This window comes from Hibiscus syriacus, unplaced genomic scaffold (genome assembly GCF_006381635.1).
Source record: "Hibiscus syriacus cultivar Baekdansim isolate YM2019G1 unplaced genomic scaffold, ASM638163v2 tig00117034_pilon, whole genome shotgun sequence".
In the NCBI taxonomy this organism is placed as follows: domain Eukaryota; kingdom Viridiplantae; phylum Streptophyta; class Magnoliopsida; order Malvales; family Malvaceae; genus Hibiscus; species Hibiscus syriacus.
The window spans coordinates 14,529,289-14,534,314 of NW_024063533.1; positions in this window are offsets into that span (position 1 = coordinate 14,529,289).

Here is a 5,026-nt window from a genome sequence, read left to right on the forward strand (position 1 = left end):
ATAATAGAGCCATTGCACTAGCAATATCTCATCAACGGTCCAAACATATTCTTGCTTTCATCTCATTCGAGAGATCATAGATTGAGGAGATGTGGAAATATGTAGAGTACACACGGATGACAACATTGTTGATCCCTTGACGAAGCCTCTTACACAGCAGAGGCATGATCACACTGAGTCACTCGATATTAGATATGTGAGTGTTTGGTCTTAGTTCTAGTGGGATAATGTTAGAGTATACCCAAAGACCAATCATGTGTTGACTGTAATAATACATTTTATTTACCGATTTTATTGAATAAAGGCATTGCCACTATTATTTTTATTTATATGTTTATGTTTAACATAAATTAAAAGATCTATAGTCAAGTATTGTTATGGGCATGGACAATAATAATACGCTTAAGACTAACATGTTATTCATTGATGACAATGAGTTTTCATTGACATAGAGATATTAGAATTGATACATGATTATATTGTTAGAGAACAATGTATTGGATTGACCCACCATGAGCATATGTCTTAGATTATTATGTGATGGTTATAACATTGCTCATGGTGATGACTATATGTATGATCCTCAGACTTGAGATCAATGATATCTCAACATATATTGGTTTTTGTTTTGATATAGTTAAACATGTTATGTAACGGGTTGCACTATAAAGAATGTTATTGAATATATCTCGATATATATAGTAGGGTGTGTATGATTAAGATAGGATTTGTCCTTCCTAAAGAATAGGAAATATATCACATGCCACATGATTTAGTGAGACTAGAAATACATGGTCTTGCTCGAATAAGTTAATATGAGATATCACAAATTATTCATTAATTACAGCCTACTTTAGATATCAAGAAACAATAAATGGACTATACAAGAGTGACTATTCCAAATCTTGTGCCTATTCTAGATATAAAGAACAAAAAGATGTAATAGATAAAAGAGTTAATCACGAAGAGGATGTGTCGAATCATAATTTATTGTAACTCATGTGATAATGATATATTGCTAGATGTCATTCATTGTCTATAGTATTAGAATTATTCAAATAATTACTACTAACGTTACAAGAACCTACAAGGTCACATCCTAGGATTGAAATGAGCAAAGATATACAATTTATTGTATGTTACTAAAATATATCTAGAGTTCATATATGCATATTTCATATACATTTGGTTTTAATTATCCTGAATATAGTAAATAAACATTTAAATAATGTAATTCTGATTACAACTCTTTTAATGGATATTTAATTTGGAATAATTAAATAAGAGTTTAAATAAACGTTAAATATTGTATTTCAATTTATGTCTTTAATGGATATTTAATTTGAATTAATTAAATATGAATTTAATTAATTCGAAATAACTAAAAAATCCCTAATATTTTAGGCTAAGTCGAATATTTAAAGGTGTGTAAGGTCTAGCATTTGTTTTTTAATCTTTAGCCGTTTTCTCAAAACTGTTTTTGGGAAAAGTAAAATTTTGCTCTCAATCGATTGAACTGTGTAGAGGTCTAGAAGTATTTTTGTAGAGGCTTACGATTCGAACCGTTCGTGATTACCATTAATTCGTTGTTGTCTTTGTTGTTTTTCAAGGAACCCACTATAAGTATTCGAATTCTTTCCTCCCGATTTCGGTTTTTCGTACTTGGATGGATGTTGATACCGTTGAATTTTTTATCTAAATGGAAAATGAGGTTGTCATGAGAGGTAAACCCTAACCTGAAGATAAGGAAAGAGTTTCAACGGCTAAAAGGATTATAGCTTAAAGGGTTGTAATCTATTAGGGTTTACACTAAGAGGTATTGCTTTAGCATTTTAGTTACTAGTTTCTGGCTAGAGATGGTTTAAAACCACTTTAGTAAACTCTTCCAAACATAGTATTAATTGGATATTTTTTAGTTATTTATTTTTCTTTTTATTTTATATTTTTCAAGTGTTGTGTTGTTGCATTATACGAAGAACGCTTAATGAATCATTATTATTACATTAACCTAAAATTTAATGTTTTTTCCATCAAAGAAGACATGTCCGAAGAGCTACGTATAAACGAGGTGAGAATTAAGAACATGATCCTACATATACAAATGTTGTAGCAATTCATAATTCTAGGGTGGTAGTTCAACCACGATCAATTCGAGATCTTTGAGCTCATGTGTTTGATTTTCTCAACCTAGGGATTATGGGTCCAAAAATTCAGGCAACCAACTTTGAGCTTAAACGTGTGATGTTCAATATGTTGAATTCGATTGGATAATTTGGTGGTACACCTTATGAAGATGCAAGGCAACACATTCATACTTTCATAGAAGTATGATAATCCTTTAGACAACTAGGAGTGCAAGAGGATATGTTAAAGCTCAAACTTTTTCCTTATTCTCTGCATGATTGATCAAGAGCATGGTTGAGTGGAGTACCTTATGGTTCAATGGGGTCATGGATCAATTTATGTAAGAGCTTCTTATAGCACTATAATCCACCCAACATGAATAACAACTAAGAAATGATATTGCTTTCTTATATCAATCTGATGACGAGTTGATTTATGAGTGCTGGGATAAATACAAGGGACTGCTTCGCAAGTGTACAAATCACAAATTTCATGATTGGATGCAAGTTGTAATGTTATACAATGGTATCAATGCTCTAACCAGAATTATACTAGATGCTTCAGCAAATGGAACTTTGTTGGACAAGTCACCGATGAAGCATTTGATATCCTTGATAGGATAACAAACAATGACTATCAATTCCCTACTTTGAGACTTTGAAAAGGAAAAAAAATCATAGGACTCTCAACTTTGATACTAAAGACCCCGTTTCAACTCAATCGCTAGCCATTACAAACATGTTGAAAATTCTCCAATGTCTTAGTGAGGTGAAGAAAGTAAAATTAACTAGTACACCTTATATTCTTTGTAATAAGAATCACCATGTGAGAGAGTGCCCCGAAAACCATGAGTCTACCAACTACGTGGGGAAACTTCAATCGAAGCAATAACAACACATACTCAAATAACTACAATCTAGGATTGCATCAACATCATAATTTTTCTTGGGAAAATCAAGGAGGAAATAATTCAAGCAGCTCAAATCACCAATAAAATCAAACTTAAATCCCATGTTTTCAACAGAATATGCCATGGAAAAATCACGAGAAGGGTTCAACATCCTCTTCGAACTCTAACTCTTAGGAAGCTACTTTCCAAGACTTTATGAAAACTACTAAAGTTTTATTTCAAGATCATGCTACATCGATCAAGAGCCAAGAAGAATTATTGTAAAGTCATAGCTCTTTTTTAGAGCTTTGAAGACTCGAGTCGGTCAAATAGTATAAGATCTACATGTTCTAGCTCAAGGTAGTCTCCCTAGTGATATTGAAGTCAGTAAACCTCTTGGTAAAGAGCAACATAGTGCACTCACTTTAAGGAGTGGAAATTAAATTAATAAAGAGGATAAGTTTGGGGTGAAGAAAGTAGATAACCCAACCCTAAAATTATATAGGAAGAACCTAAAATAGAAGGGGAATCGCCTCTTGAAAAGAATAAAGATAAGGGTTTGATTGGTAAATATACTGATGACAACCAGAATATTACCACCGTAAAAGTTATACCCCCACTAGTAGAAGAAGCAATCAGACCCCCACCACCATTCTCTCAACGATTAAATAAGAAAGATGAAGATCTTATATTCACGAAATTCATGGATATTATTTCCCAGTTACATATCAGTCCCACTTCGTGAGGCCATTGATCAAATGCCTACCTATAAGAAGTTTCTTAAGGATATCTTCACCAAGAAAATGAAGGTTGAGAAATATGAAACTGCACAAAAATAGTGTTTTTTGTACTGAGTAGTTTGCCACCAGAAAGCAAAGACCTTGTTAGCTTTATTATCCCATGTTCTATTCGAGATAACTATTTGGGAAGATCTTTATGTGATATTGGGCTAGTGTAAATTTAATGCCCAAGTTCGTGTCCATGAGAAGCTTGGTATGGGAAATACAAGACCGACTACCCTAATTTTACAATTAGCACATCTATCCCATGTCCGGCCTGAAAGGAGGATTGAAGATGTTTTAGTGAAGGTAGACAAGTTTGTTTTCACAACTGATTTTCTTATCCTTCATTATGAAGTAAATGACAATGAACCCCTCATTTAGGGTGACCATTTCTAGCCATAGGTTAAATTTTGATTAATTTTGAAAGGGTTGAATTTACTATGTGAGTAGATGATGATAGGGTACCCATTAATGTCTTCAATAACCTCAAATATATGGATGATTCTGAGGAGTGTCAATGTTTTCAAGATGTGGATTTTTCGGTAGAACTTGAAGCTACAAATTCTACTGTTGCAATTTTTCGCGGATTGAAGACTACGTGTAACTCAATGGAGAAGATGTTGAGGAGTTCAAGGAATCTCCAATGGAGGTGCAGTGGTCTAACTTTCTCACAGCTAAACTAGGTAAGCATTTTAAACTCTAGATTTTACTGAATTTATTCCTCCTAAACCTTCACTTGACCATTCACCCTCCTCAAAATTAAAGCCTTTACCATCACACCTTAAATATGCTTATTTGGGTTACAATGAAACTTTGCCTATGATAATCTTATATAGTCTTATACCCGAACAAGAACATAGCTTGATAAATGTGTTAGCACAATATAAGAAAGCTTTAGGTTGGACTATGGCTGATTTGAAGGGTATAAGCCCTACTATTTGTATACACAAAATTTTGCTTGATGATTCCACAACAATTTACCACTCATAAAGAAATTTGTTTTAAAGAAGATCATTAAATGGCTCTATGCTAGAGTTATTTACCATATTTCAATAGTTTATGGGTCAGCTCGGTGTAATGTGTGCCCAAGAAAGGTGGTATGACTGTGGTGAGCAAAGAGGGGAATGAATTACTTCCAACAAGGGCTGTCACTAGTTGAAGGATTTGCATGGACTAATAAAATCTTAACAAAGTGACCAAAAAGGATCATTTCCCTATCCAATTCATTGAT